We start from the raw sequence: 23,849 nt of genomic DNA on the forward strand, positions 1-23,849 counted from the left end.
CTTGGCTCGGATCCGTGTTGCTGTGGCTGTGGCATAGGCCAGTGACTACAGCTCCAATTCTACCCTTAGCCTGGGAACGTCCATATGCCATGCGTGTGGCCCTAAAAAAGCAAAAAGGAAAAAAGAATCCGCTCAAATCTTTATGATGAAGTTTGCGATTACCCTGAGGATCCTTTGGTAAACTGCAGCCTCCTACATCACACTCTGGATCACACTTTTCCCACTTGGATAAAATTTTTTCCCTATCACGAATTATAACAAGCATATACAGTTACTGTCTGCCCTTCCCCACTCAAATAAAAACTCTGCAAGAGCAGAGCAAGGGTCTTTGTTTTGCTCACTACTATATCCCAAGGAACTAGATCATAGTAACTACTCAAAATATTTTTTGAATAAATGGGTAGAATAAACTGTGTAAAGAGCAAGCAGCATTCTCTTAGTCTAAATTGATTGAATATGTCTCTAGTTCACAAAGAAATCGTGTGAAATTACTATGCTTTCTTTTAAAGTAATGAAGTGGGTTATATGTATGATTTATTTTGCTTCTATTCTAAAGCCTTCCTGTTGTAGCTCAGTGGAAATGAATCTGACTAGTATCCATGAGGACACAGGTTCCATCCCTGGCCTCACTCAGCAGGTTAAGGATCTGACATTGCCATGAGCTGTGGTATTGGTCACAGATGCAGCTTGGATCTGGCATTGCTGTGGCTGTGGCATAGGCCAGTGGCTATAGCTTGGATTTGACCCCTAGCCTGGGAACCTCCATATGCCATAGGTGCGGCCCTAAAAAGACAAAAAAAAAAAAAAAAAGGCTGTGGCCAAGAATAGAATGACTGAGTTGAGAATTTCAAATAGAGCAGTTCTGCATGACAAGCTCCAGAAGTATAGTCATTGGAAATGGAAATGAGTTTGTTTTTGTTTTTGTTTTTTTTTCACAAAAGAAATAAGGAAGAGTTTATGAATAGAGAGAGTCCTTTTAAGCAAGTCGTCAAAGGTAATTATCTGGAGCTCTCAGAGTCACCTCATCCTTTTCTAGTTCCAGCATGAGAATAAACAGAGAAACCAATCCTTGTCCTCTAACCCAGGAGGAGGTAGCCTCAAAAAGCAATTTCAAAATCAGGACACCTGGACTCACACCCTTGAAAAACCTCTGGCAACAGCCACAGTTTCCATGTCTCGAGGCTTTTACCTCCTGCCAAACATAGCCTTCCCCTAGCCGTGAGCTAATTCTGCTCCTGTAGTCTAGGAGTGCTGTGGAGGAGAAAAAACTCCATGAAACTTTTGAGGCCATTTGTCCATCACCTCAACTAAGCAGCCCTAAAAAGACAGAAAAAGAAGAAAACTATGTTATTTTCTTTACAATCTCAGAGAATTGCCATAAAACTCACAACCAAAAATAACAGAGAGACTAGACAATTAAAAATCCCTTTAATGAAAAATGGCTAACAAATGCAGTTTTCTTTTCTTTTCTTTTTTCTTTTTTTGTCTTTTTGCCATTTTCTTGGGCCGCTCCCACAGCATATGGAGGTTCCCAGGCTAGGGGTAGAATTGGAGCCATAGCTACCCGCCTACGTCAGAGCCACAGCAACTCGGGATCTGAGCTGCGTCTGCAATCTACACCACAACTCATGGCAACACCAGATCCTTAACCCACTTAGCAAGGCCAGGGATTGAACCCACAACCTCATCGTTCCTAGTCAGATTCATTAACCACTGAGCCACAACAGGAACTCCACAAATGCAGTTTTAGAAGAGGTTATAAGAAGTTGGTTATCCTTTTCTGATTACTTAAGGCCACTTGCAGCCAGACTCTGACCCGACATTCTGCTTGTCCTGCCTTGCTTTCTGTGCACTCTAAGTAAGCCTTCTATCCGGAGGAATCTTAGGAACCACATAAAGTGCTAAAAAACAGGCAGAACCTTCAGCACAGAGCAGGTACTGTGAGATTCTGCATTCTGGAGCTCAAAAGGAATCTTAGAGCAATTTAGTAGAAGTCTCCCACTTTTCAGATAAGGAAACTGAGATCCAGAGAAGGTAATGAGTTGCCCACGGCCACAGAGAAGGTATGTGAGCCAACCTGAGCCTAGAGGCCAGGTTTCCTCTCTGGAAGGTAGGTTTATCCTCCTTTGCTATTTTTTTTCACCTGTCTTCTGTGAGGATTCATCCACTGGCTTCATAATTCTGGGAGACGGGGCGCCAGCATCAGCAATCGTCATTTTATCCATTGGAAATTCAGATGGGTAACTAGGCAGGCACAGTGGAAACTATATGGATTCTGAGGTAAAAATCCCGGCACTGCTGTTTATTAGGTGTGTGAACGAGGGTAAATCGCTTTAGCAGTGTAGGTTCACTTTTATCATGTATAAAATATAAGCATCAGAGTGTTCCTATTTCCGCCCAGTACTGAATACTCAGTATCTTTTGATTCCTTCTCTCCTCTTGTTTCCCTCAAAGAAACAAGAGGTCACAGCTCCTTGGTCACTTCTCCTTGAGACAGTATGAAACAAAATATGTTAATATTATAAATATTATCATTTTAAATGGCTACCCTTGGGTGTAAATCTAAGAAGAACTTCTTATAATAATCATTTAACAATTAATGCACATTTCCATTTTAGGCAGGGCTGAAAGAAAAGATTCTTGCTCTGTTTTTCACTTGAGATTGTAATATTATGACCCTGAGTCTAGTTACAAAAGGCAACTGAAACAGTTCAATTATTCAGATAAAAACAAAAGACATAGCCTAGATTTTTCTAATTCCTTTAACAAACTCCTACCTTTCGGGTGTTTGTGCTCTTATTCTCAGGAAAAAAAAAAAAAAAAAAAAAAAAAGCCAACCTCAAGCAAGTTGAAATTACGGGCGTACCTGGTTTTGTTGTGCGTCACTTTACTGCATTTTTTTACAAATCAAGTGTTTGTGGCAATCGAGAGTCAAGTAGTCTATCGGTACCATTTTTTCTAACAGCATCCGCTCACTTTATGTCTGTGTCACATTTTGAAAATTGTCAACCTATTGCAAACTTTTAAATTGTTATCATATTTGTCATGGTGATCTATGATCTGTGATCTTTGATGCTAATATTGTAATTTTTGGGGGGGCACCACAAACTAGACGCATTTAGGACGGTGAACTTGTTTCATAAATGTTGTATGTGTTCTGACTGTTCTACTGCCCGGTTACTTCCTCATCTCTCTCCCTCTCTTCAGGCCTCCCTGAGATATGATAATATTAAAATTAGGTAGTTAATAACCTTACAGTGGCCTCTAAGTGTTTACGTGAAAGGAAGAGTCGTATGTCTCTCACTTTAAATCAAAAGCTACAAATAAGAGAGTTCCCGTCATGGCTCAGTGGAAATCCGACTAGTATCCATGAGGATGAGGCTTTGATCCCTGGCCTCGCCAGTGGGTTAAGGATCCAGTGTTGCCATGAACTGTGGTGTAGGTCACAGATGTGGCTCTGATCCCATGTTGCTGTGGCTGTGGTGTAGGCTGGTGGCTGCAGCTCCAATTCAACCCCTAGCCTGGGAACCTCCATATGCCATGGATGCAGCCCTAAAAAGCAAAGGAAAAAAAAAAAAAAAAAAAAAAAAAAAAAACAACAAACCAAACAAACCAACCTAGAAATAAGATTAAGCTTAATAACAAACTCATATCAAAAACCTAGACAGGCTGAAAGCCAGGCCTCTTGTGCCCAACAGTTGGCCAAGTTGTAATGGAAGGGAAAAGTTCTTGAAGGAGCTTATAAGCACTACTCCAGTGAACACATGAATGACAAGATAGTGAAACAGCATCACTGCTGATATTGAGAAAGTTTCAGTGGTCTGGATAGAAGATGAAACCAGCCGCTGCATCGCCTTAAGATAAAGCTTAATCCAGAGCAAGACCCTAAGTTTCTTCAATTCTATAAAGGCTGAGAGAGATGAGGAAGCTGCAGAAGGAAAGTTTGAAGTTAGCAGAGATTGCCTCAGGAATTTTCAGAAAAGAAGCTGTCTTTATGATATCAGACTACAAGGTTGAGCAACAAATGCTGATGTAGCACCTGCAGCAAATTATCCAGAAGATCTAGCTAAGATCATTAATGAAAGTGGCTGCACTAAAAGATACATTTCCAATGCAGACAAAAACAGCCTTTTATTTGAAGAATATGCCATCTAGGATTCTCACGGCTCAAGAGGAGAAGTCAATGCCTGGCCTCAAAGTATCAAAAGACAGACTGACTTGGGTTAGGGACCAATGCAGCCAGTGACTTGAAGTTGAAGCCAATTATTATTTACCATTCTGAAAATCCTAAGGCCTCTAAGAATTATGCTAAATCTGCTCTGCCTGTGCTCTATAAATGGAACAACAAAGCCTGGATGACAGCACATCTGCTTACAACATGATTTACTGACTATTTTAAGCCCACTGTTGAGACCTACCACTCAGAAAAATTCCTTTCAAAATATTTTTAATCATTGACAATGCACCTGGTTACCCAAGAGCTCTGAGAGAGATGTATAATGAGATTAATGTTTTCCTGACTGCTGACACAACATCCATTCTGCAACCTATGGATCAAGGAGTCATTTCAACATTCAAGTCTTATTACTTAAGAAACACACTTCATAAGGCTATAGCTGCCATAGTTGGTGATTCCTCTGATGTATTTGGGCAAACTCAATGGAAAACCTTCTGGAAAGGACTTATCATTCTAGATGCCATTTGCGACTCATGAGAAGAGGTCATGATATCAACCTGAACAAAAATTTATAAGAAATTGACTCCAGCCCTAGTGGATGACTTGGAGGGGTTCAGGAATTCAGTAGAGAAAGTAATTATGGATATGATGGAAACAGAAAGAGAAGTAGAATTTCAAGTGGGGCCTGAAAATGTGACAGAATTGCTACAGTCTCATGATTAAACTGGAATGGATGAGGAATTGCTTCCTGTGGATGAGCAGAGGAAGTGGTTTCTTAAGATGGAGTATATTCCTTGTGAAGATGCTCTGAAGGCTATTGAAATGACAACAAAGGATTTGAAATATTACATATACTTAGATAAGAAAGCAGTAGCAGTAGCAGCGTTTGAGAGGATTGAGTCCTATTTTGAAAGAAGTTCTACTGTGGGTAAAATGCTCTTAAACAGCAAGCATTGCATGCTACAGAGAAATTACTCATAAAAGAGAGTCAATCAATGTGGCAAACTTCATTGTTGTCTTATTTTAAGAAATTGTTACAGCCATCCCATCCTTCAGCAACCACCACCCTGATCAGTCAGCTGACATCAACCTCGAGCCAAAAATTACTACTTAGTAAAGACTCAGAATATGGTGAGGTTTCTTTTTTTAGCAATTTTTTTTTTTGAATTCAGGTATGTCCATTGTTTTTTAGACATAATGCTATTGCACACTTAATAGACTAACATACGGTGTAAATACAACTTTGATGTGCACTGGGAAACCGAAGCGTTTATGTGATTCACTTCCTTGCAATAATCGTCTTATCGCAGTGATCTGGCACTGAAACCACAATATCTCCGAGGTATGCCTGTAGTCTTGCCTGCCTCTCATCTGCAAAAATAGAGTGCTGGTTTATTATTTCTTGATTTGAAAGGAACTTCCAGAATGCAATCCCTACATGTTTCTGCTCAGTTTCTGTTTCTTAAAAATCCAGGCTTCCACCTGTGCCCGGAGGCCTTTTTCTAGCGCCATGAACCGGGCTTTCAGTTTTCATCTTCTTCCTTCCCCTTTGCCAATAAACATGTTAACTTTTCTCTCCATCTAAACAAAAATAAAATTAAACTTCGCATTTTCTTTCACACGTCCTTTGTATATCATCTTTTTCTTGCCCTTCCCTTGTTTTGCCTACTCTGAAACACATTACAGGAGTTCCTCTGGTGGCTCAGCAGGTTAAGAACTTGACATAGGTCCATGAGGATGCAGGTTCGACCCCTGGCCTCCCTCCATGCGTTGAGGACCTGGTGTTGCCACAAGCTGCAGTGTAGGTGGCAGATGCAGCCCAGATCTGGTATTACGATGGCTGTGGAGTAGGCTGGCAGCTACAGCTCCAATCTGGCTCCTAGCCCAGGAACTTCCATATGCCTCAAGTGCGGCTGTAAAAAAAAAAAAGAAAAAGAAAAAGAAAAGGAGAAATACATAAATCTAAGGAGTAGTTCTTACAAATCTTTTTAGCTAATTGTATACAACAGTATGCAAACAACAACAAAATAAATCACATATGGTTATGTTCACATTATATCAGATAAAATTTGGAGATAAAATGAGATTAAAGAAGTTCATTTTATAATGACTATAATTAATTTCCTGATTCAATTCACCAGAAAAATGTAACCATTTTTAACTTGGATGACAAGTAAAATTGTAACCTCAAACTAGAAAAAGCAAACAGGGTCTGAGCTACAAAAGAAATAGAAAAATCCATAGCCATAATGAGACATTTTAACACACTTCTCACAGTATTTGGTAGACCACACAGGCACATGCCAAAAATCAGTATGGAAAAATAAGATTTGAATAATAAAAATTACTTAATGAACAAATATGGAACAGGGCACCCAACAATTGCAGAATAACATATGTTTTTTTAGTACATGTAAAACATTTACAAGAAGTTCACTATATTCTAGGCCATAACAAATCTTAAAATTTTACGTACTAAAATATATCCCCTGACTTCCCATTAAGCTATTGACATAGTTATTCGCACCTATTTTGTAACCCTCATATATTTGGACTTTAACTTCTAAATTAAGTGTGAGTCAAAGGTGACTGCAGAATAATCACCACAATAAGCCTAGCTGCCATTCTTCCCCATGCACGGTTGCAATTTTTTTCCCCTGTGATGAGGACTTTTAAGATTTACTCTCTCAGCAACTTTAAAATATGCAAGACAGTATTATTAGCTATAGTTACCATGCTGTACATTATATACCAAGACATTTACTTTGTACACACATGGTGAAAACTTCATCTTTTTTAAAGGAAAAAGGATAAAATTTCGTATCATATGATTATTATTCATTAATCAATCTTCTGAAAAAAATTCTTGTTAATACCCTTTACCCATATTTTTATTGAGTGCTTTTCTTTGTTATTAAATGAGTTCTCTGCATATTCAAGATAGCGAGCTTTCGTACTATATGTTGTAAACATGTTTCAAATGTCATTGATTTTTTGATGTATAATTTTAATTATTCATTTCTTTATAGGGATTCTTGCAATGTTGTGACAAATAATACAGCATTTAAAAAATAGATTGAGAATATTATGCCACTGTGCCAAAGTTTAGATAGGATATTGGATTTTAAAAGGTAGGGCATGTAATAGATAAAGTCTTCTACCACCTGAGTGCTTTAATCATTTCATTAATAATTCAAGGCAGGGAGATACCGCATATGAAAGAGCACTGAATTCCAGGTCTGCAATTTGCTTGCTGTGTGACTTGGCTGGGTCAATGTCGCTCTGAGATGGGGTGCGTTAAAATTGCTGCTTAAACACATTACACTAGGTAATGCTTCTAGTTTACGTGGTCTCTTTATCTCTTTAGAAGATAATTTCACTTGAGTTTCAATTGCGTAGAAAACTTAGAAATGCCAACATTAAAACAAGTTTCAGTGCAATGTTAACTTCTCATTTATGTAAATAGTAGTTGCCTGGAGCAGTCCTTTTACTAGATGGTAAGTTTTTTTTTGTAGACTTTAGTATTCTCTCAGGATTTACGTATTAACATAGTTTTCAGAGAGACGATAACTAAAGCTAAATAAATGGCGATCTTTATTATACCAGCAGAAGTAAGGCATTTCAAAAGCTAGGCTCTTAAATCTATTTGTGTGTGTGTGTGTGTGTGCGTGTGTGCACTTGAACATGCACACGTGTGTGTTGTTGCTTTTAGATGTGTGGAAGTATTTAGAATTTCACCTAAACATGAAACGCACAAACACGTGTGCACATGCGCACACACACACACACACACACACACACACAGACCGCTCAAATGAAAGAGGTTTAAAGAACTTCAAAACTCCTTTTTTGAAAATACATGCAGTGGAAATTCCTTAAGGACTCAGTGGGTTGAGGACCTGGCATTGCTGCAGCTATGGTGCAGACAGCTTCGACATGTGTTCCATCCCTGGCCCTGGGCATTTCTTTATGCCATGGGTGCAGCTGAAAAAAAAAAAGGAGTCTTTAAAAAATATATTCAAGACTGGTTTTTGTTCCCTCTTACAGCTCAAAGACCCATGGCCATCACCTAGAACTAGAGCTATAGTTATTAGTTGCAAAGGTAGAGGGCTTTTTATAAAGTACTAAGTGAAAGCAGGAAAGGAGAAAACAATAGAGGAAAAAATAAGGAAATAGTACTAATATTACACAAACTCTTTCAGGTAATGTTTCACAGCTAATTTTGTGAAGTCTGTAATTCTGATACCAAAGAGCTGAAGTCATTATAAGAAAAGACAAATTATAAATGAAATTCCTTATAAATATACATACAATATCATTAACAAAATGTAAGCAAATCAAATACAGCAACACAGAGAAAGTGTAACACATTGTTGGTGTAACATAAAAATTCAACAATGGGATTTAAATTTTTTATTTAAGGAGAGAAGTTATATAATTCAATAGATGCAGAAAGAGCATTTATCAAATTTCAGTTCCAATTGTGATAAAAACTGTCTGCCAGATAAGAATAGAAGAAAAAATTCTCAGTCTAGCAACAGGCATACACATAAATTCCAGAGCTAATATCATTTTTACTGATGAAATACCACTAAAATCAAACATAGGTAAAAGGTATGGATGTCCACATTTTTTAATAGACTTTATTTCTTAGAGTAGTTTTAGACTAATGGCAACATTGAGAGGAAGGTACAGACACCCATACACCCCCGTGCTGACAGACGACAGACGCACAGCCTCCCCTGTAAGCAACATCCCCCACCAGAGCGGTGTCTTTGTTACAATCCACATCATCACCCAAAGTGTACACTTTACATTAGAGTTCAATCTTGGTGTTGCACATTCTATGGATTCTGACAAAAGCATAATCACATGTATCTACCATTATAGCACAGTGCAGAATAGCTTCATTACCCTAAAAATGCTCTGTACTCGGCCTGTTCATCCCTCCCTTCTCTCCTAACCCCCTGACGACCGATGATCCTTTAATTGCTTTAATAGACTTACTCTTTCCATAATGTCATATCGTCTGAATCATTCACGGTGTATGTAGCCTTTTCAGATTGGCTTCTTTCACTTAACACTATGCATTTAATATTCCTCTATATCTTTTTATGGCTTGATAATTTCTTTTTTGTGCTGAATAATATCCAGGTATATGGATGTACCACAGTTTATTTATCCATTCATCTACTAAAGCTCATCTTGGTTTCTTCCAAGTTTTGTTGATTATAAATAAAACTTCTATAAACATTCTTGTGCAGGATTTCATGTGGATATAAGTTTTTAACTCATTTTAGTGAATATCAAGGAGTATGATTGCTGGATCATTAGTTTTGTTAGAAACTGCCAAACTATCTTCCAAAGTGGCTGTACCATTTTGCATTCCCACCAGCAGTGAATGAGTGTTCCTATTGCTTCACATGCTCATCAGCATTTAGAGTTGTCAGTGTTTTGGATTTTGGCCATTCCAACAGGTGTGTAGAAGTATCTAATTGTTTTAATTTGCAGTTTCCTAATGACATTTGACATTAAGCATCTTTTCATATGTTTATTTTCCATCTGCATATCTTCTTTGGTTAGGTGTCTGTTCAGATATTTTGCTTATTTTTAAAATCAGGTTGTACATTTTCTTATTGTTGAGTTTTTGGAGTTCTTTGTATATTTTGGATAATAGTCCTTTATCAGATATGTCTTTTTCAAAATTTTCTCCCAAGCTGTGACTTGCCTTCTTACTCTCTTGAAGGATGTCCACTTTTATAACTTCGATTCAAAATTGTAATAGATGTCCTATCATGCACACTATAGCAAGAATAAGTAGAAGACACACAGATAAAAAAGGAAAGAATAAAGCTGCCTCTATTTGGGAGTTCCCATCGTGGCTCAGTGGTTAACAAACCCAACTAGTAACCATGAGGATATGGGTTTGATCCCTGACCTCGCTTGGTGGGTTAAGGATCCAGTGTTGCCGTGAGCTGTGGTGTAGGTCACAGACGCGGCTTGGATCCCGTGGTTACTGTGGCCGTAATGTAGGACAGGGGCTACAGCTCCAATTCGACCCCTAGCCTGGGAACCTCTATATGCAGTGGGTGTGGCCTTAAAAAAAAAGAGCTGCCTCTATTTGTAGATGGTATGATTGTACTTGTAGAAATTTCTAAGTAACCTATATAAAATCTACTAGAATTTATAGGTAAATTTATCAAAGCCAATAGGCAAAAATAAATTGTATTTTTATATTCCCAACATTTGAAAGTAAGTTTTAAAAATAGCATTTATAATAACAATTAAAATCATAAAATATTTAGGAATAAATTTAACAGGATTCATGTAAAAACTCTATATTGAGAATATTAAATATTATGAGAAATTAAAGAAGACCTCAAATGAGTAGAGAGACACACACGATGCTTATGAATTGTAAGACTATGATTGGATACTCAGTTGTCCCCAAATCTGTCTATTGATCTTTGCAATCACAATCTTAGAAGAATTTTTAAAACAAAAGTTGGCAAGATAATTGTAAAATTTATGTAGAAACTGAAAGCAAAAAAAAGTAAAGCTTTTTTTTTGTTTCCTCAGTAAATGATGCTGGAACCAGTGGGCATCCATATGGGAAAAATAAAAGAAATTTGACTTCAAACTCGTCATATGCAAATATTAATTTGAAATGAATGATAGCACTAAATAGAAAAGCCAAAACTATGAAGCTTCTAGAAGAAAATAGAATATAATTGCAAATGTGTGTTAGGCAAACTTTTTAGAAATGACACAAAAATTAAGATAAATTTAAAAAAAATGACAAATTGTTAAAATTCAAAACTTCTGCTCATCAAGAGACATTACTAAGAAAATGAATATGTAAGCCGTAGATGGTGAGAAAAATACTAGCAACACATATATTTGAGAAAAGGACTGGTACTCAGAATATACAAAAATACCTACATTTCAGTAATAAAAAAATAACAAACATAATATAAAAATAAATAGAAGACTTGAACACATACTTCATAAAGGAAGATATATGAATGGGTAATAAGTACATGAAAATGTGCTCAACATTTCAACTTTTTTTTTTTTTTTTTTTTTTAGGGCTGCTTCCACAGCGAATGGAGGTTCCCAGGCTAGGGGTCAAATCAGAGCTGCAGCTGCAGACCTGCACCACAGCCACAGCAACACAGGATCCAAGCCACGTCTGCAATCTACACCAGAGCTCATGGCAATGCCGGATCCTCCACTCACTAGAGAGGCCAGGAATCAAACCTGCATCGTCATGGATACTAGTGGGAGTAGTTTCCGCTGAGCCATGATAAGAACTTCTCAACATTCTTATCATTAGAAAAATGAAAATTAAAACTACCGTATGAAATAATTACATAGCCACTAGAAAGGCTAAAATGAAAAGTCTTATCAAATGCTGAGGAAGAGCACTATTGTTGGTGGAAGTGTACAATGGTATAACTATTTTGGAAAGCTGATAGTTTTTGAAAGACTTAAACATACTTCTACCCTGTGATCCAACAAGTCCAGTTTTATTCAAGAGAAACGCCTAGGAAGTTCCTGTCGTGGCTCAACAGAAACAATTTCAACTGGTATCCATGAGGATGCGGGTTCAATCCCTGGCCTCAGTGGATGGGGAATCTGGCATTGCCATGAGCTCTGGTGTATGTTGCAGACATAGCTCAGATCCTGCGTTGCTGTGGCTGTGGTGTAGGCTGGCAGCTGCAGCTCTGATTTGACCCCTAGCCTGGGAACTTTCATATGCCGTGGGTGCAGCCCTAAAAAGATGAAAAAAATATGTATGTATGTATACGCCTAAAAAAACTTGTACAACAATATTCACTATAGCTTTATAATAGACCAAACCTGTAAACAGTGTAGGTTTCTATTAATGGAAGAATGAATAGAAAAATGTACAATGGAATAATACGCAGCTATAAAAAGGAATATTAAATATTATGAGAAATTAAAGAAGACCTCAAATGAGTAGAGAGACACACACGATGCACGCAGCAACATTACAGACTGAAAGAATCCTGATATAAAGAAATGCATGTTTGGAATTCCCATAGTTGTGCAGGGGAAACGAATCTGACTAGGAACCATGAGATTGCGGGTTTGGGCCCTGGCCTCGCTCAGGGGGTTAAGGATCCGGGGTGACTGTGAGCTGTGGCATAGGTGGCAGATGTGGCTCGGATCTGGCGTTGCTGTGGCTGTGGTATAGGCCAGTGGCTACAGCTCTGATTAGACCTCCAGGCCGGGAACCTCCACATGCTGCAGGTGTATCCCTAAAATGACAAAAGACAAAAAAAAAAAAAAAGAGAGAGAGAGAGAAAGAGAAAAGAAATGCATATTTACATGAAATAGTAGTACAAAAATATTTTTTGGTAGTGATGGGAAATCTGAACAAAGCTATTCCTGAGTGGGAAGAGATTGACTAGAAAGAGGCATAAGGAATTTTTCTGGAGCCATGAAAATGTTCTATATTTTGATAGGGTGTAGATCATGAATTTATTCATTTGTCAACACTGTACCCTAAAGGTGTATCTACTTCACTGCCATAAAATAGACCTGAATTTAAAAAATAATTTTAATGGCACAAAGCAAATACTAATGGGAAATAAACATTCACAATGCAAGATACTTAATTTTTTCTGTAGATATTTTACCAGGCAGGCCTACTGTCATAAAAGCTTTTCCTTGCACCTTCTCACCCTAAATCCTTCAGGAGCTTATCCTCTCTTCTCTTCTGGTAGGAGGTCTATGCAGAGCAGAAAATGACGGACACCTATGCCGGAGGTTGAGATTTGGTCTACTTTAGTGAGTCAGTGGAAATGTGGGGATTGCCTCTTTGTGCATACTGCTTTCTGGTTCTATTAGTCTATCATTATGGGCTAACCTCAACTCTGACTCAGGACCCTTCCATTCTATTACAAAATGTGATTTCCCAATATTGTCCAGGGATTGGTCACTGAGTCTGCTAAGATACCTTTCTTCCTGGTCCATAGATTGCCGTTCTTTTGTGGTCACAGTGGTCTTTTGACATGACATTTCTTCTGCCAGAAATTTTAAGGTCATAAAACTTACGTGTAATTTGAGATGCAGGTTTTTGTTACGACAACTCCTTTTTGTCACTTTCTCCTTGATTCAGTGGTATGAAAGGAAAAATGATTGGCAAGCTTTTAGTTTCCTAGATGGCAATAAAAATTCTACTTTAGTACCCTCTGATGTTTTGAATTATGTTTTCTGTGGGATCATTTACTCATTGTGTGAGGTTGGCAGACTAGTGCTAAAAAGTAACCAGTAGTACCGTAAAAACTGTACCCTAAGTTAACAGTATATATGAACTCTTGATTGTACAGCCTAAAGCCTTTTTATTTTTGAATTTCACAGATATAGCCTATAAAGAGAAGATAAGGAAGTTAATTGCTATAATTTCTGAGTATGTACATTGACAAGAGAAACACAGTTTTTCTTACTGGGAAGTTTGAATATGGTACCAAATTGCTGTATTATAGCAGTGTCCAGGAGGCACTTCCTGTCATTAGTGGGCTGCTCCGTATTGTTTAGGTTTTTAGTATGTGAGCAAACATTTGGAAACCTGAATTGTTTAGGTTACACAGTTAACAAGCAGATACATGAAATGGATTCTAATGACGAGTCATTCAACATCCTGTGAGAATAAAATGTTTGAAGGGTTCTTGTCTCCTGGCAATTATTTTACTTATGAGTCTTCGAAGAGAAAAAAAAAAAAATGCATCATTGGATAAACTCAGGTGTAGCTGACCTGCCACAGTGACCTCTATTTGAGACCTAGCTGTGGAGACTGGAGTTGCCTGAAGCTTAGTCTCTTGGGATTTATATGCTTGCGTGTTCTCGAGCATATTTTCCATTCAAAATGAAATACAAGTGTTATTCTTTAATATTTATGTATTTGGGAAGCCAAAGCCTGATGAAACTGACTCCCAATGTGCTGACAGGTAAGGTGAGATGAAAGACAAGTAATTCACAGATTTTACATAATCTCTCCCATGACGTCTTTTCTGTTCCTCTTCTTTCCCCTGTCTGCATGCATGCATGCACCCCTCCATTTTGTACATATTATTAGATTTGTAATAATTAATACATTATACTAGTTTTTATAACAGTTTTTTAAGAGATAATTCATATGCCATAAAATTCACTCCTTTAACATGTAAACACTGGTGGTTTTTAAAACATCCTGGAGTTCCCGTTGTGGCGCAGTGGTTAACGAATCCGACTAGGAACCATGAGGTTGCGGGTTCGGTCCCTGCCCTTGCTCAGTGGGTTAACGATCCGGCGTTGCCGTGAGCTGTGGTGTAGGTCGCAGACGAGGCTCGGATCCCGCGTTGCTGTGGCTCTGGCGTAAGTCAGTGGCTACAGCTCCGATTGGATCCCTAGCCTGGGAACCTCCATATGCCATGGGAGTGGCCCAAGAAATAGCAACAACAACAACAACAAAAAGACAAAAAAAAATTAAAAAAAAAAAACAAAAAAACATTCTGAGCTGCCCTGCTAGCCGCCCAAGACCCCAGGGGGTGCCGAGACCTAGTGGATCAGCTGCATAGGACTTCCAGCTCCAGGCAGGACCCCCTGCAGCCCAGAAAAGCTGCAACAAGCTTGGCCAAGCCGGGAAAAGATCTCAGACGGTCTTTCTGAGTCGGGCTGCCCTGGAGAGGAGCCTCTTGGGTTTCCAATGGCCCTGCTAGCCACCCAAGCCCTCAGGGGGTGCCCCACTCCCACAGAATAGCTGCTTAGCACCACCAGCCCCCTGGAGGAGCCCCTGCAGCCCAGAAAACCTGCAACAAGCTTGGCCAGACTGTGAAAAGATCCGCCTACATTCTCAGGCTGTCCTGAGTTGGGCTGCCCTAGGGAAGAGCCTCTTAGGTTCTCAGTGACCCAGATAGCTACTCCAGCCCCCAGGGGGTGCTGCACTCCTGAGGAACAGCTGCCCAACACTGCCAACCCCCTGCAAGAACCTCACAGCCTAAAAACACCAGAGCAAGCTCTGCAGGACCAAGTGAAATCTGCTACCATCGTGGGGTGGACCTCCCAGTCCTGTCTGCCCTCAGGAAGTCCTCCTTTGCCTCAAAGAAACACTGTTAGCCCCATCAACACTCCAGAAAAGCCACACTGCCTCAAAAAAGATTGACCAACAACGCCAGCCCTCAGGAAATATTCCACAGCAGTGACAAGGCAAACACTGCCCAATAACGGAGAGTACAACTTCCTTAGGAGAAAGAAAACTACAAGCAAGATGAAGAAGCTGAGAAACCACCCCCAGTCAAACCAACAGGAGAACTCACCTAAAACAGTCAACAATGACACAGATCTCTGCAGTCAGACAGACCTAGAGTTCAAAAGAGAAATAGTGAAAATACTGAAGGAATTAAGAGAAGATATGAACAGTAATGCAGATACTCTCAGAAAGGAACTAGAAAATATAAGGAGGAGCCAAGAAAAACTAGAACATTCATTTGCCGAGATGCAAACTGAACTAAGGGCAGTAAAAACCAGAATGAATAATGCAGAAGAACGAATCAGTGATATGGAAGATAGAATAATGGAAATCACCCAATCCGGTCAACAGACAGAAAACTGAATCAAAAAACTGGAAAGCAATATAAGAGACCTATGGGATAATATAAAGCAGGCCAATCTACGCATAATAGGAATTCCAGAAGGAGTAGAAAAAGACAAGGGGATGGAAAATATATTTGAAGAAATTATCGCTGGAAACTTCCCAAATCTAAAGGATACTGGGTTCAAGATACAAGAAGCACAGAGGGCCCCAAACAAACTGAACCCAAATAGACCCAAACCAAGACACATCATAATAAAAATGGCAAAAGTTAGTGGTAAAGAGAGGATCCTAAAGGCAGCAAGAGAAAAACAGAATGTTACCTACAAGGGAACCCCCATAAGAATATCAGCTGATTTCTCTACAGAAACACTATAGGCCAGGAGGGAATGGCAAGAGATATTTAAAGTGCTAAAAGGAAAAAAATATGCAACCTAGAATACTCTATCCAGCAAGAATATCATTTAAAATAGAAGGGGAAATAAAATTTTTTCCCAACAAACAAAAACTTAAAGAATACAGCAACACAAAACCCAGGTTAAAGGAAATATTGAAAGGGCTTCTCTAAACCAAAAAGAAAGGAAGGAAAGGGAAGAAAAAAGAAAAGAAAAAAAAAAAAGAAGAAGAGGAAGAACTAGGACTGAGGAAACCACAATCAGAGAGCAGTCACTCAAATAAGCCAGCATACAGATTTAATCATGAACATGCTTCAAACAAAATAAAATTAAAAAGAAAAAAATAAAAAAGATTCATCAAAACCATAAAATGTGAGCAAGGGATGTTAGGAAATAAATAACCCTTTTTGTTTGTTTGTTTTTTTGTATGTTTCTCTTCTTAATTTTAATATAGTAATGAAGAGTTTGAACTTACAAGGCCATCAGGCTAAAACACACAATTATGGGAAGGGGTTAGCATACTTAAAAAACAGGGCAACCACAAGTCAACACCAAATATTGCATTTGCAAAAAATGAAAAAAAAATACACTCAAGCAGATAATCACAGGAGACCATCCAACCAAAAAAAAAAAAAAAAGAAAGAAAGGAAGAATGGAGAACCATAGAATCAACTGGAACACGAGGTTCAAAATGGCAACAAATAATCATCTATCAATTATCACCTTAAATGTCAATGGACCGAATGCCCCAATCAAAAGACACAGAACGGCTGAGTGGATAAAAAGGCAAAAACCTTCAATATGCTGCCTACAAGAAACTCACCTTAGGACAAAAGATACATATAGATTGAAAGTGAAAGGGTGGGGAAAAATATTTCACGCCAACAGACATGACAGAAAAGCAGGAGTCGCAATGCTCATATCAGACAAAATAGACTTGAACACAAAAGACATAAAGAAAGACAAAGAAGGACACTACTTAATGATTAAGGGAATCCATCAAGGAGAGGATGTTACTATCGTCAACATATATGCCCCAAATATAGGAGCACCCAGATACATACATCAAATATTAACAGACATAAAGGGAGATATTGATGAGAATACAATCATAGTAGGAGACCTTAATATCCCCCTCACATCAATGGACAGATCCTCTAGACAGAAAACCAATAAAGCAACAGAGATCCTAAAGGAAACAATAGAAAAGTTAGACTTAATTGATATCTTCAGGACACTACATCCAAAAAAATCAGAATACACAGTCTTCTCAAATGCTCATGGAACATTCTCAAGAATCGACCACATACTGGGACACAAAGCAAATCTCAATAAATTTAGGAGCATAGAAATTATCTCAAGTATCTTCTCTGACCACAATGCCATGAAATTAGAAATCAACCATGGGAAAAGGAAAGAGAAAAAACCTACTACATGGAGACTCAACAACATGCTACTAAAAAACCAATGGGTCAATGAGGAAATCAAGAAGGAAATTAAAAACTACCTGGAAACAAATGATAATGAAGACACAACCTCTCAAAATCTATGGGATGCTGTGAAAGCAGTGCTCAGAGGGAAATCTATAGCCTTACAGGCCTTTCTCAAAAAAGAAGAAAGATCCCAAATTGACAACTTAACCCTCCATCTAAATGAATTAGAAAAAGAAGAACAAAAAAGTCCTAAAGTCAGCAGAAGGAAGGAAATTATAAAGATCAAAGAAGAAATCAATAAAATAGAGACTCAAAAAACAATAGAGAAAATTAATAAAACCAAGAGCTGGTTCTTTGAAAAGGTAAACAAAATTGACAAACCCCTGGCCAGACTCACTAAAAAGAGGAGAGAAAGAACCCAAATCACCAAAATTATAAATGAAAAAGGAGAAATCACAACGGATACAGCAGAAATACAAAAAAACATAAGAGAATACTATGAACAGCTATACGGCAACAAGTTTGACAATCTGGAAGAAATTTTCTAGAATCTTACAGCCTGCCAAAACTGAATCAAAAAGAAACAGACCAACTGAACAAACCGATCACTAGAAATGAAATTGAAGAGGTCATAAAATCACTCCCTACAAATAAAAGTCCAGGACCAGATGGCTTCACAGGTGAATTTTATCAAACATATAAAGAGGAATTGGTGCCCATCCTCCTTAAACTCTTTCAAAAGTTTGAAGAAGAAGGAATACTCGCAAAGACATTCTATGAGGCCACCATCACCCTCATTCCCAAACCAGACAGAGATACCACCAAAAAAGAAAACTATCGCCCAATATCATTGATGAATATAGATGCAAAAATTCTCAACAAAATCTTAGCCAACCGAATCCAACAACATATCAAAAAAATTATACACCATGACCAGGTAAGGTTCATCCCAGGTTCACAAGGATGGTTCAACATACGCAAATCAATCAGCATCATACACCACATTAACAAAAAAAAAGTCAAAAATCACATGATCATCTCAATAGACGCAGAAAAAGCATTTGACAAAGTCCAACATCCATTCATGATCAAGACCCTCGCCAAAGTGGGTATAGAGGGAACATTCCTGAATATCATCAAAACCATTTATGATAAACCCACAGCAAATATAATACTCAATGGGGAAAAATTGAAAGCCTTCTCACTCAAATCTGGAACAAGACAGGGATGCCCACTCTCACCACTGCTCTTCAACATAGTTTTGGAAGTCCTAGCCACAGCAATTAGACAAACAAAAGAAATAAAAGGCATCCATATAGGAAGAGAAGAGATCAAACTGTCACTGTATGCAGATGACATGATACTATATATAGAAAACCCGAAGGACTCAACCCCAAAACTCCTTGAACTGATTCATAAATTCAGCAAAGTAGCAGGATATAAGATGAACATTCAGAAGTCAGTTGCATTTCTGTATACCAGCAATGAAATATGAGAAAAGGAATACAAAAATACGATACCTTTTAAAATTGCACCTCACAAAATCAAATACCTCGGAATACACCTGACCAAGGAGGTAAAGGACCTATATGCGAGAAGTATAAAACTTTAATCAAAGAAATCAAAGAAGATGTAAAGAAATGGAAAGATATTCCATGTTCCTGGATTGGGAAAATCAATATTGTAAAAATGGCCATACTACCCAAAGCAATCTACAGATTCAGTGCAATCCCTATCAAATTACCCAGGACATTTTTCACAGAACTACAACAAACAATCCAAACATTTATATGGAACAACAAAAGACCAGAATCGCCAAAGCAATCCTGAGAAACAAAAACCAAGCAGGAGGCATAACTCTCCCAGACTTCAAGAAATACTACAAAGCCACAGTCATCAAAACAGTGTGGTACTGGTATCAAAACAGACAGACAGACCAATGAAACAGAATAGAGAACCCGGAAATAAACCCTGACACCTATGGTCAATTAATCTTTGACAAGGGAGGCAAGAACATAAAATGGGGAAAAGACAGTCTATTCAGCAAGCATTGCTGGGAAACCTGGACAGCAGCATGCAAAGCAATGAAACTAGAACACACCCTCACACCATGCACAAAAATAAACTCCAAATGGCTGAAAGACTTCAATATACGACAGGACACCATCAAACTCCTAGAAGAGAACATAGGCAAAACACTCTCTGACATCAACATCATGAATATTTTCTCAGGTCAGTCTCCCAAAGCAATAGAAATTAGAGCAAAAATAAACCCATGGGACCTCATCAAACTGAAAAGCTTTTGCACAGCAAAGGAAACTCAAAAGAAAACAAAAAGACAACTTACAGAATGGGAGAAAATAGTTTCAAATGATGCAACTGACAAGGGCTTAATCTCTAGAATATATAAACAACTTATAATACAACCCAACAGCAAAAAAACCAATCAATCAATGAAAAAATGGGCAAAAGACCTGAATAGCCTGTTCTCCAAGGAAGATATACAGATGGCCAGCAAACACATGAAAAAATGCTCAACATTGTTGATTATAAGAGAAATGCAAATCAAAACTACCATGAGATACCACCTCACACCAGTCAGAATGGCCATCATTAATAAGTCCACAAATAACAAGTGCTGGATGGGCTGTGGAAAAAAGGGAACCCTCCTGCACTGTTGGTGGGAATGTAAACTGGTACAGCCAGTATGGAGAACAGTTTGGAGATACCTTAGAAATCTATACATAGAACTTTCATATGACCCCACAATCCCACTCTTGGGCATCTATCCGGACAAAACTCTACTTAAAAGAGACACGTGCACCCTCATGTTCATTGCAGCACTATTCACAATAGCCAGGACATGGAAACAACCCAAATGTCCATCGTCAGAGGATTGGATTGGATTCGGAAGAGGTGGTATATATACACAATGGAATACTACTCAGCCATAAAAAAGAATGACATCATGCCATTTGCAGCAACATGGATGGAGCTAGAGAATCTCATCCTGAGTGAAATGAGCCAGAAAGACAAAGACAAATACCATATGATATCACTTATAACTGGAATCTAATATCCAGCACAAATGAACATCTCCTCAGAAAAGAAAATCATGGACTTGGAGAAGAGACTTGTGGCTGCCTGATGGGAGGGGGAGGGAGTGGGAGGGATCGGGAGCTTGGGCTTATCAGACACAACTTAGAATAGATTTACAAGGAGATCCTGCTGAATAGCATTGAGAACTTTGTCTAGATACTCATGTTGCAACAGAAGAAAGGGTGGGGAAAAAATGTAATTGTAATGTATAAATGTAAGGATAACCTGACCCCCTTGTTGTACAGTGGGAAAATTAAAAAAATTATTAAAAAAAATAAAAAAATAAAACATCCTGAGATGTGCAACAATTACTAAAACTTAATTTTTAAACATTTTAAGCACCCACTCAAAGAAACCTTGTGCCCATTAAGTAGTCACTCTGCATTTTCCTCTTCCCCCCATTCTCTTGAACCCCTAATGCAACCTTGGTCTTTCTGAATTTCTCTAATTCTGAATATTTCCTCTAAGTGGAATCATATAGTTTTTGTTTTTTTGTGACCAGTCCAAGACTCCTTTATTTTGTAGCATGAAACATGAAGTTCATTCCCTTTTGATTGCTGAATAGTATTTCATTGTAGTTTTATACCACATTTTGTTTTACCATTTATCAGCTGATGGGTGTTTGGGTCGTTTCCATGTTTTGGCCATAATGAATAAAACTAATATGACTATTTGAGTGTAAGTCTTTTGTGAACTTATGTTTTTATTTCTCTTGGGTAGATACCTATGAGTGAAATTGCTGAGGAATATGATAACTGTGTGTTTTACATTTTGAGAAACTGCCAAATTGTTTTCAAAGTGACTGCATTATTCTACATTTCATCAGCAGTGTATGAGAGTGTCGGTTTCTCCACACCCTTACCAACATTTGTTATTATCGGTGGCTTCAATTAGAGTCATCCTATTATGTGTGAAGTGATATCTCATTGTCATTTAGATCTCCATTTCCATAATGTCTGAGGATTTGGGGCATTTTTTCGTAAACTTATTGTTCATTTTAACATCTTCCCTGGAAAAATATCTATTTGAATCTTTGCCCATTTAAAAATTGAACTACTTGAATTTTTAGCTTTGAATTGTAAGAGTTCTTTAATATATTTTGGATAAAAGTCTCCTATCATATGTACAAATAAACGCATTGCATTTAAAATATGATCCCCACTCACAGTTATGACCTCCCGGAAGATAAGAATGATTTGCTTCTCCACGTTCTCCATATTAACTCAATAAACAGCTGTTATGAAATAAGTATAATGCCTAATAGAGCTCTAGACACAATTTTAAAAATCAAAGTAAATCATGCATATTGTGATTTTTTCTTCCAATGAGCAACTTTCTACTTTTCAAAATATTGCTACTTCTGAAATACTACCTCTTGTGCCTTTCAGGCAATAGTTATAGTACCTCCCGTGTCATCACTCTTTTACCCAGGTTTCCCTAATATCCCTTCAAAAACCTCTCTCTCAAGAGTATGTCATGTTTTTTCCATCTTTGTGCTCTCATCAGCGGATTTTTGTTGAATCCTTTCACATTCTTTCCCAAACTTCCCTAACGTCCAGGTATACTGCCCCTTCCTGTCACCATCTCATTTCTTGGTTGCAAGAAATGAAAACAGATTCCGGTTAAATTAGGCAAAGAGAAGTGTATTATAAATACAGACAATACTCCCAGAATCAATCAGAGATGGACAATCAGCCTCCCAGATATGTATTCCCATAAACCCACACACAGTGAAGGAAAGATAAATTCCCCAAATAAGAGGATGCTCTTAGGAAAGGGAAATAAACTCTGAATAGCAAAAGTAATTGTAAATATCTATATTATTCATTTCCCAGTCTTCTCTAGATCATTGCAACCAAATGCCATTCCCTAGGATCTATTTTTGCTTCCTAGGAACTGATAAAACTCTACAACAAATTGGTTTAGTGACTCCAGGTATTTGACATCTGAAGATGGTGATTTTTCAATCATTCATCTACCCATCCACCCACCATCCATTCATTCATACGTTTGTTCATTCCACAATATACTTGAGAACCCAGTACTTGCTAATTACTGGGCTGAATGCTCAAGAAAAGGGCCCACAAACACAGACATCCTCATGAAGCTTATTGTGTGGGAGGCAATGAACATGAAGGTATACAAATTAAAATAGTAATGAGTGCCTTGAAGGGTATAGAGATTTGATCCAATTTGTCAAGTCACAGCAGGACTTCCTGAGGAAAAAATATTTGGATAATTTGAAGGAAAAGGAAAAGTTATTAGGCAAAAGGACGTGTGAGAGGTGTTTTGGGCAGAGGGAACAGGATGTGGAATGGAAGATCATGACATGTTGTAATTGGAAAGAAGCCCTAAGTTTGAATAAAAACTATCAGGAGGAAAATAGGCAAGGAGACTGGAGTTGAGTGATCTGGAATTAGATCAGTCAGAACTTACTAGAACATGTCAAGGGGTCTTTTCTTTATCTTAAGAGAAATGTGTTATCTTTGAAGGCTTTTAAGAGAGAGTTAATATGATGAGATTGTATTTTCGTGAGCTCCCACAGAGGACTGTTGAGGAGCCTGTGCTCCTGATAAGCAGCAGGTGTTGTGTGGAAAATCCAATCTGGAGGCTTTTCTAGGAGACCTTGTTTGAATTAGGGGTGGTGTCAGTGGGAAGAAAGAGGGAGAGGTTTACGGAGATTTAAAGGATGTTTTTTAAAGGTAATATCAATGGGCCTGATGATGGAGGTATCAAGGGAGAGAGTGTCAAGGATGACAACCGAATGCATACGCCGTCCACTGAGAGGGGGCAGCAACAGATACGAGATGAAGGCTGTGGTTTTAAGTGTTGGTCACTTTGAGTTTGAGGTCCCTATGAGACACGTAAGTGGAGCTGTCAAGTAGAGGTGAATATGTCGGTCAGAAGCTTGGGATTTTAGATACCTCGAAAAGTTAATAAGGGGGAAATCTTTTAGCCTACTAAATCATATGAAGAAAGAAAAAAACCCACTTATTACAATGAGTATATTATTGTATATATATATATATATATATATACACAATATATATATAATATGAGTATATTATTATACTCATTATTACACTCAATAATATACTCATTATTATATATATTATAATATATATATAATAATGAGTATATTATTG

At 38.0% G+C, this 23,849-nt stretch overlaps 1 protein-coding gene across 6 annotated transcripts in view; it reads left to right on the plus strand.

Annotated features, from left to right (window-relative positions):
* The window catches only part of PLA2G4A (phospholipase A2 group IVA), a 311,245-nt gene that overhangs the window by 86,138 nt on the left and 201,258 nt on the right, over positions 1-23,849 (plus strand). The window lies entirely within an intron of this gene.

This window comes from Sus scrofa, chromosome 9 (assembly GCF_000003025.6).
Source record: "Sus scrofa isolate TJ Tabasco breed Duroc chromosome 9, Sscrofa11.1, whole genome shotgun sequence".
Lineage (NCBI taxonomy): Eukaryota > Metazoa > Chordata > Mammalia > Artiodactyla > Suidae > Sus > Sus scrofa.